The sequence below is a fragment of the Oryzias melastigma genome, linkage group LG14 (genome assembly GCF_002922805.2).
Source record: "Oryzias melastigma strain HK-1 linkage group LG14, ASM292280v2, whole genome shotgun sequence".
In the NCBI taxonomy this organism is placed as follows: Eukaryota; Metazoa; Chordata; class Actinopteri; order Beloniformes; family Adrianichthyidae; genus Oryzias; species Oryzias melastigma.
Genome location: NC_050525.1, coordinates 7,568,055 through 7,576,810, shown reverse-complemented (window position 1 = coordinate 7,576,810; position 8,756 = coordinate 7,568,055). Strand labels below are relative to the sequence as shown.

At 37.6% G+C, this 8,756-nt stretch overlaps 1 long non-coding RNA gene across 1 annotated transcript; it reads left to right on the top strand.

The window, feature by feature from the left end:
- Positions 1-1,067: 1,067 nt before the first annotated feature.
- On the top strand, positions 1,068-7,003 carry LOC112138984. The gene is made up of 6 exons (XR_002917883.2): positions 1,068-1,394; positions 5,405-5,467; positions 5,605-5,651; positions 5,750-5,803; positions 6,332-6,385; positions 6,706-7,003. It is a non-coding gene; the product is annotated as an uncharacterized LOC112138984 (long non-coding RNA).
- Positions 7,004-8,756: the final 1,753 nt, after the last annotated feature.

The window sequence follows — 8,756 nt, the reverse complement described above, 5'->3', positions numbered from 1 at the left end:
TATCACAACAATAGGATTGCCTCCTTATCCTCAGAATCTCTGAAAATAAAGTAAGACTAAATGTCAGTTTGAGTCTCCAACCAGCTGCGCTTCCATTAATTATAAAATTGCGCAAATTGGATTCGCAATAATAAATTTGCTTAATGAAAGCACCACAATTTAAAAAAAAAACGGTTGTTGAACAATAAGAGAACGATAAACCCATCTACAGTAACCTTAAGTTATTGTAAATAATGTAAATCCAACTTTAGTGCACAACACATACGTCTAACTTGGTAGAAGCTCCAATTTGGTTCCACATTTTTCACTGCTTGAATCACTGTTGCAGTCACGTCTTCGTTGTGTTTTGTTCTAAAGCTTTAAGAAAAAAAAGAGAGAGAATATAAGACAATATTTTATAATTGACTGGAGTTATTGTAGGTTTCCTAAAACAATAGTGAGAAAGAAACATACTGGTCGGTTGGCTGGACCTTCCACTGAAGCTGCTCTCCCAGGTTCTTGTGTATATGACGAACAAGGGTCTAAAAGATAAAAATATCAAGCCAATTAGGTTACAGTAACATTGTGATTATGGTAAATGTCTAGAATAAATACACAAATAAACAAAGGGGATGAAAAAAGAACATGCATATTGGTTGATTACAAAAAAGATGTAACATTCATTAGTCACAATTATATATCTTTTTTTCAAAGAAACAACATAAAAGAGCAGCTGAAACATTATTCTCACTCTACATTGAGAAAACCATCTTAAAAACCAAAAAAAGGCAAAGTCAAAAACAGACTGCCTATAATTGGATATGTGATCTGCTTTAGTTACTTAAAGTTCTGACAAAAGCATATTAATTTAGCATACAATATTTTTACACACTGAATACATACTGAAAGTTCAGTAGGTGTTCTCGTGTCGGGTGTCCTGGCTGCTTGGTTTTTTTCCATGTCGTATAACTTGTGCAGTAGGACTTCCTGGTTTTTGAGGATGGCGTCTAGAGTCCGGGCTATCGCTGCTTGTTTTTCTTCCATGCGGTCCATCCTCTGGAAGAATTCTTCATGCAAAGACTCCATTTTTCTTAAAAGAAAACAAGAGAAGATGGTTTATTTTAAGGTAATATGCAGAACTGGTAAAAAATAAGCCCATAACCCAAAACACAATGTGCAATTTAATATGACAATTTAATTAAATTCGATTACAAAATCTTAATTAAATGAAAGGAAGAAGTATCACTAATAATCTGGTTTAGTTGTAGTATTTTCCGACCAATTATAATGTCTGTAACACTCTGTAGTAACAGAGGTGCTCACGTGCAGGGACGTAGCCCAAACGCTCTATATCACTAAGCTGGCTGGTTACAGAAAAAAAAGAAAAACCTTAATCATCTGGACGAAAACAAACGGTAAGAACTTCACTGAACCTTTATTTAACCACATGTATCGTTTTATTTTCGCTGCTGCAGTCAAGGCTCAGCTCGACATCGCGTCGTGTTTTCAAAACAATGCGCCAGAACATCGATCAATTAGTCCGCTTTCTGTGAACAAGCGATCTAAATCGAGGAAAAACAACGAGTTTGCGGTACTAAACCGATTGACTATCTGAGTCCGGTAACTTTAAAGTTTTACCTGAACAAATCAGTGAGGGTCATTGCCTCCATCTCCCGGATTGTTGGTGTCCCCGGAGACTTGCTCGAAGAGCGCTCTCTGTGATGTCGGCCTCGCTCATCGCAGGGTGTTCGCGGACCGCGGTCGTCCATGTCTCCCGATGGTTACGTTGATTCTTGTTCTGAGAACTTTACGTAATCTGCTTCTTTCGAATGTCTACCTACCGCTCACTGCCGGCATGGTTTTTAAATCCATGGCGGCACGGAGACTGCCGGCGCTGTGACTCCACAGCCAATGATTCGTCGCGTTCTTTTCAACGCGACCAATCACATGTCCCTTTACCGGAACGTGGGTATGACGTCACGTTCTCCTCCTGTTGAGGCTTCGTAGCCTACTACCGATTGGTTGTATAAGTAGAGCAATTAATGTTACTACCATACAAAGAAGGACAAGAAAATCAGTGGCTTATAAACGTCGAAGAGGGTTAAAAAGTGGCAAAAATAACAGACGTAAACAGAGTGGAGAGATAATTCTTACTCTGCCAAACAGAGCAGTTAGGCCTACTACTGATGTTACCAATTATAACTCTTCATTTCAGAGGAAAGAGTTAAGAAACAACTGGTAAAGTTCTGCCATCACTGTGAAAAAGATGTTTCAAAATTAACATTTTACCACCATGAAAAAGTGGTAAGTTGCTATTTCATAGCCTGAAGGCTATAGACCAGGGGTCACCTGGTGCCCGCGTGGGTCCCAGATTTAATTCTGTTACAAATGCTGCAGATTTGGTCATGAGTTCAAAATGTGACAAGATTTGTTTAAGAATGTGTAAGTTGATTTTTTTTAACATTACCCAATTGATAAACACGATACAACATAGTGAAAATTGGGCATTTTCTACCATGAGTGATCAACAACTGATAATAATTGAGTGTTAAATTGATGTTTGTTTCCTAGCTTGTTGTCTGTTGATAATTATGGCGAGAAATCAGTGTCGTCACATAGAGGAGGATCATTATTCATTATTAATAATGTATAACTAAAGGCAATCTGATCAACAACTGTTGTTTCAAAATGGTAGCCCCTGCTATAGACCCTTCTCACGATGACATCAGACAAAATGAGTACAGGGCCGAAAATGTGAACAGTAACTTCCGGTGTTCGGGTTGAAAGCTCACTGTCTGACACAATTTTAATTAAATAATAAAAGGCAACCGTACCAATTTCAACAGAAAAAATGTACAATATTTATTTTATTAATGTCCTGGCGAGGTGTATTTTCATTTCCTTTTTTAGATCGTTCATATATGTAAACACAAATTTGAATAATCCTTCAATATTGGAGTCCTGTTGAAAATAATAACCTTTCATTTAAGCAGACATTATTGTGATGGGTTCTATTTTTCTTTATATTATTTAAACGTCTTTTAAGTGTTTTCAGCACAGAAATTGATGCAAATTTATGTTGGCCACACATAATAGGCTCAGCAAGGATTCAAATTCAAATTCAAATTCAACTTTATTTATATAGCGCTTTTCCTGCTTTCAAGCATCTCAAAGTGCTTTCCACAGCAACATGAATAACAGAAAGACAGAAAGTAAAAACAAATACAAATAAAATAAATACATAAATAAATAAAAACACATTAAAAATCCAGCAACATGCACATGCAAGGATGTACATTGCTGCATGTTGGCCGTGTGTTATTCAACTGCACCCTAAATTTAGTTGTATTAATAAGAGGTACTTGTTTTTCGGGGTATCTTAAAGGGTAATGGTTCAAATAGGAACATTTTTAATAGGAACATATATGATTTTTCTACTCATTTACTTTTATTATCCTGCAGGGATCAGACACTGTTATAAGTAACGGCAAAGAGGAGCTACTTCAGAAAATAACAACAGCTATTAGTTTTTCTTTATTGAAAGACTTGTTGAAAAGTCATACTTTAGCTCGATTGTTTTTAGTGATTTTGTGAATGTGGAAATGTTAAGTAACGTTAACTGTGCAGAAAAGATCTTATGCAGCTCTACTTCTCATCAGTGTTGGGACTAACGCCGTTTAAGTATAACGGCGTTACTAACGGCGTTATAAATCAAGTAATTTAGTAATCTAACTAATTACTTTCATCCTCGCTGTAACGCCGTTATAGTTACTTCGTGTAAATCGCGGCGCGTTACTTCAAAGTTTGATGATCTTGCTGGAGCTGGGCGCTTCGCACCCGAAAGTTGCTTGTGTTGCGCGCCCCAAGTTGCATCAAGATACATGAGAAAATCCGGTTTCTTTTCAAAATATAACCAGTTTTTCACAATAAAATGCCACGATTGATAAATGTGATCATGCTTTTGTGTCTAAACAGGCGGTAGACACGGATATAAACATTACAATCACAACACAAACGTGCGCGCGCGAGCACACAGACACACAAAACAGACAGGCACGCACACTTTTTTTGTTTTTTCACAGACACGTACACACGCAGATCAACGTGGATAGACTCCGGTGCGGAGTGAGGAGTTTCGGGAGTTAATAAACCCACAACAGAGAGACAGAGAGTAGCTCATCTTAGCAGAAACGGGGTAATATTTATAAAACACACAACACAGACAGACACGAGCGCGCACAGATCAACGCAGTGAGCAGACTCCGGAGCGAGTGGGCGGGGCTGCGGGATTTTGGGAGAGAAAAAAGAGATGCAGAGAGCTGCTCCTCTTAGCAGAAATATGGGTTAATAATTGTAGTTTATTAATTTATTATTGTTTTGCACTTTCAGTTTTTTAAGCCATTTTGTTTAATTATAGTTGTAGGTAAGATACTTGAAGTATGTTAATAGTTGAAACGTTTACCTTTTTTGTGTGAAGTTACATTTTTTATATACCACTTGTTGCAGTGTTTTGTGTGATAATTCTGACAAATAAATATTGAAAATTCTTTCCCTAAACCCTCTCTCATGTGTATCCTAAACTTAGACAATATGACTCCATTGGAAAACTATACCAGTATACTATTGTCGGTTATCATCTATTATTGAATGTAAATTATTTTTTTTATTTGTAACGCAGGAAAAAATACAAAATATTACCATATTTAAAGAGTAATTTAAAACGAGTTACTTTTCCAAGTAACTAATTACTTTGAAGATGCAGTAATTGAGTTACTAACTCAATTACTTTTTGGGAGAAGTAACTAGTAACTATAACTAATTACTTTTTTGAAGTGAGATGCCCAACCCTGCTTCTCATCGCCATCATGGAAAGCTAGTGTTAGCATTAGCGTGAATGAAGAAGAAAATTTGAATTCATAATCAAGCAAGCAGCATTCAATGAAGTACCTGCGACCTTCATCTAACCTTCTACTTACATTTTGATCTAAGAGGGCAAGCAATACAACCAAGTAGAACATTTATAAAGTAAATATTGTACAAATGTTGGTTACAATTGGTTTGGTCACCTTTCATTATTTACATAAAATTACTTTAAACAGTGTTCACCAGTCAGCTTTGCCATTCTAAGCGACATATAACTGAAAATCACCCTGCACACTTGTCTTTTTGTGATGTCACATGAAAAAGAGTCTAACTTGCAGTTTATGTCACATTCCCACTCTATCATGTACAAACTGGTAATTACCAAATCCAACATCTTGCATTTGTGTGTTCATGGAGAAGAGAGACAACATAGATGAAGTGTTAGCAGAAAGTGTGCAGGTAAACCATTTTGCTGATTAAACACACTCCTGTTCAATCCCAGCATGATCAGACAGAATGTGAAAAATTGTTGACTTGAAATAATGTAATATTTTTACGCCAGATGACAAGACTACCAGACTGCATTGAAGATGACATTGGTGATGACTCTGCAGGAAATGAACAAGTATTGACATTTTCTGTCAAACTTAGAATTTATCAGTTCCCTGTTTTATTGTCTAAATGTTATTCTGTGGGTTTTGCAAGTCTTTGTAAGGTCTTAGGATTTTATTTTAAATTATTTGTGTTTCGCCCTCTTTCTAGCCAATAAGACGACCATGTGCCCTTCTGGACTCAGCAGGAATACAAAAGTAATTTAATTTGAGAAGTTGAGAAATGTCTATGAATAGTCAGTTTGAATTGTTTCCTGACTTGTCTAAATGTTGCTCTGTGGATTTATGACCTCCAGCTGGTGAGACGACCGTCTGCACGCCACATTGTGGAGTCATCAGAAGATAAACAGGTACTTTAGTTGCAACTACATAAGATAGTTTCAGTCTTTCAGACTTACAGAGAGATTTGCACAGATACAAGGCCCCACTGGAACCAACAAAGAAGCTAATTTACAAGACATTGTTTGGCATTACAGCCAAGCTGTGACCGATTTGCCATAAATGGGGCACTTAATGAGGGATACCCCTGTAACAAAAGAGGGAGCGGTCATAGGAGAAGGTTTAACTGACCCTAACATGAGATGTACCATTCATTGCCACTTTGCAAATTTTTCCTTGATCAACTTGCAGTTTAGTTCATTTGTCCACAAGAATTGCCTTCCAACAATCACCTATTAAACTGGAATGTTTTTACATATGAACACTTTAATAGAAACTCATCATCCAATGTGTTTACCTCTTGCAATTTTGGAGCTTGTAGTGATTGAGCTTTTCTTCCTTACCTTTATGATAATTTAGGTGAAAAATGTGCATCAATGGTCAGTTTGAATTGTTTCCTAACTTGCCTAAATGTTGGTCTGTGGATTTATGACCTCCAGCTGGTGAGACGACCGTCTGCAGGCCACATTGTGGAGTCATCAGAAGATTAACAGGTACTTTAGTTGCAACTACATAAGAATGCCTTTGGAATTTTACTCTCATAGTTTCAGACTTCCAGACTTAGAGAGATTTGCACAGATACAAAAGGCCCTGCTCAACCTACAAAGAAGTTAATTTACAAGACATTGTTTAGCATTGCAGCCAATCTATTTTCCCTTGGCCTTGGTCAAGTAAGTAGAAAACATACAAATATATTTATTCTGTCCAATATATGACTTAAATGCAAAGCATTTTTATCTTAATGTAGATAACTGTGTGATATTACAAAATGTATCAGGATTTATTTTTTCTGTTTTTAATGACTCCATTGCAGATCAGTTCTGAAGACCAAGAAGTCTGGAGTGAGGAAGATGCATCTACAGGTGAACCAGACCACACAGAAAACCTCGGTGGAACTTCACTCCATGAACAAAATGGAGTAGTGACTTTCTTGCTTTTTTTATTAACTAGATGAAAAGCTTTCTTCAAAATCTCAGACCGTACAGTTGAGGCCATTCATAAAATTGTAAAAGCTTTACTGTGTTTTAAGGTAGCATAGTGTGTGTGAGTGTTTTACGAAACATCACAAGACTTCCCTGCCACTTTATACAGCAGGGGTCTTCAAGTAAAATTTTAAGAGGTCCAGTTTGGAAAAAAATCATGAAGTGAAGATCTGGAAAAAAAGTCTAAATATTCAGAGTAATATACTTTTAAGTAGCCAAAGATTTGTGGCACATATATATGCAAGTAATATCTAAATCTCACTTCAAATGAATTCAATACAATGAAAAAGTTTTTGACATTATTCAATGTCACATAACATAAAACACATTGAACTGTGTATCACACACACAACAGGAACTCTACTAGGACAACTGCAGACATAACCAAGAAACGAAATGAGAGGGGAATCTACTAGCCCTTATTAGCTTGTTCCACGAATCAAACACCTCCCAGGAGGAATGTACAGTTTTTTCATTTATCATGGTTGCATTTCAAAACTGAAAACTTTTTTTTAAAGTAAAAACAAAACTGATCTCCCACATTTTTTTCTCTCGGTGAGAGAATTGAGCTCTAGCTTGTCCAGCCAGGATTTTAAATCTGGGTTCAAATGGTGTCAGGGCCATTCTCATGCATAGGTTTTCATTGGTGAGCCTGGAACAATGCTTGATTTTAATTATGTTCATTGTTGAAAACCTGGCCTCACAGTTGTGTGTGGAGCCAAACATGGTCAAGATACGTATGGCTACTTTCCTCAGATCTTTAAACTGTCTCAGGGACCATTTGGGTCCAGAAAGTGGAAGAGTCGGTTGTTAAAATCTGCTCATTCAGGGTCACATCTTCTTGGAGATCCACCGGTTTCACCTGGAGCAGCCCAGGATTTGCCCATTCAAAGTGCTGTCTTTTGAGAACAGCCTGACGTCTATGTTGAGATATGGATTCAGGATGAACACAGTGAGCTGCTGTCCAAATTTGAAGCTGTCAAAACGGTTGCTGAAGTTTACAATTAACTTGTCAATAAAGTTGACAAAATCCGACACATCGCACTGTCCCTGCACTTGCTCCTTTATTGCTGAGAAGTGTGCACAGTGTCCCTGTAGGTCCTCCTTGAACACCTCAAGTTTTCCCCGAAAGGAGCAAGCAGCTGTCACCAACTCACAGATTGAATTGTCCTTGCCCTGCAGCTTCAAATTCAGTTCATTTAAATGTGAAGTTAAATCCACCAAGAATGCAAAATGGTCCATATGTTTTTCATTCTCTAAAAAAGAGAAAACTTCAGCTTTCTGATTTCTTAACTTTGCAAAAAAAACATGCCACTTCTCTCCTTATGGACCAAAAGCGTGCAAGCACCCGCCTTTTGCTGAGCCATCGCACATTGCTGTGCAGCAAAAGTTCATCGGCGCTGGCATCAACTTCTCTAAGGAAGTCCCTCAGCAGGGGATGCTGATAGGAAGAAGATGCCCTGAGAAAATTGATCATTTCCATCACAGTGTTCATAACCTCAGCATGTTCATCTGACAGGGAGGCACAGAGGACAGACTGATGGATGATGCAATGGTAAGATTTGAGCTCAGGATTGTCCTCTTTCAGTCTTGCTACAGCTCCTTTCTCTCTTCCAATCACAGCAGGGGCTCCATCTGTTGTAATTGAACCACTTGTTTCAGATCTATTCCTCTCCTGATTAACATTTCTTTAACAGCCAGGTAAATGTCCTCTCCACTTGTACTGGTCTCAAGCGATGTAATACCTAACAGATCTTCACAAAAGGATTTCTGGTGTGAGTTAAAGAACCTGGCGTACACCAATAGTTGAGCATTATCACTTATATCTGTGGATTCATCCATAGCCAAGCTTACACATGGTGCATTATGGATGGATTCATCC